Genomic DNA, 1,605 nt, shown 5'->3' with positions numbered 1-1,605 from the left:
CCAGGCTCATTGCATTCATAGCACATGACCTTCTTCTTGTCAAATCTTCTGTCATCAGAAGATTCTCCACGTTCAAATTTCTTTGAACTTCTGAAGCCTCTGAACTTCCTTTGCTTGGTCTTCCAGAGTTGATTTAGCCTTCTGGAGATCAAGGACAGTTCATCTTCTTCTTCAGATTCTGATTCTTCAGGATCTTCTTCTCTAGCCTGAAAAGCGTTAGTGCATTTCTTGATATTGGATTTTAATGCAATAGACTTACCTTTCTTTTGAGGCTCATTTGCGTCCAGCTCTATTTCATGACTTCTCAAGGCACTGATAAGCTCTTCCAGAGAAACTTCATTCAGATTCTTTGCAATCTTGAATGCAGTCACCATAGGACCCCATCTTCTGGGTAAGCTTCTGATGATCTTCTTTACGTGATCAGCCTTGGTGTATCCCTTGTCAAGAACTCTCAATCCAGCAGTAAGAGTTTGAAATCTTGAAAACATCTTTTCAATGTCTTCATCATCCTCCATCTTGAAGGCTTCATACTTCTGGATTAAGGCGAGAGCTTTAGTCTCCTTGACTTGAGCATTTCCTTCATGAGTCATTTTCAAGGACTCATATATGTCATAGGCCGTTTCCCTGTTAGATATCTTCTCATACTCAGCATGAGAGATAGCATTCAGCAAAACAGTTCTGCATTTATGATGATTCCTGAAAAGCTTTTTCTGATCATCATTCATTTCTTGCCTTGTCAGCTTTACGCCACTGGCATTTACTGGATGTTTGTAACCATCCATCAGAAGATCCCATAGATCACCATCTAGACCAAGAAAGTAACTTTCCAGTTTATCTTTCCAGTATTCAAAGTTTTCACCATCAAATACCGGCGGTCTAGTATAACCATTGTTACCGTTGTATTGCTCAGCAGAGCCAGATGTAGATGCAGGTGTAGACTTTTCACTTTCATCAACCATCTTTTACTGAAGCGTTTTTCTCTTCCTGAATCTTTTCTAAACACGGTTAAGTGCTTGCACCTTAGAACCGGCGCTCTGATGCCAATTGAAGGATAGAAAAACACTTAGAAAGGGGGGGTTTGAATAAGTGTAGCTTTAAAAACTTGACAGATAAAAATAAATTGCACAGTTATTTTTATCCTGGTTCGTTGTTAACTAAACTACTCCAGTCCACCCCCGCAGAGATGATTTACCTCAACTGAGGATTTAATCCACTAATCGCACGGATTACAATGGTTCTCCACTTAGTCAGCAACTAAGTCTTCCAGAGTCTTCTGATCACACACTGATCACTCCAGGAACAACTGCTTAGATACCCTCTAAGACTTTTCTAGAGTATACTGATCCACACGATCACTCTAGTTACAACCTGCTTAGATAACCTCTAAGACTTCCTAGAGTATTCTGATCCACACGATCACTCTAGTTCCTTACAACTTAATGTAATCAATTCTAAGAGTATTACAATTGCTTCTTAAAAGCGATAATCACAAACTGTGATATTTCTCTTAACGTTTAAGCTTAATCTCACTAAAATATTACAACAGCAATGTAGTGAGCTTTGATGAAGATAAAGTTTCTAAGCTTTGAGTAGAACAGAGTTTCA

This window comes from Vicia villosa, linkage group LG1, assembly GCF_029867415.1.
Source record: "Vicia villosa cultivar HV-30 ecotype Madison, WI linkage group LG1, Vvil1.0, whole genome shotgun sequence".
Classification (NCBI taxonomy): Eukaryota; Viridiplantae; Streptophyta; class Magnoliopsida; order Fabales; family Fabaceae; genus Vicia; species Vicia villosa.
This window is presented reverse-complemented; position numbering follows the sequence as displayed.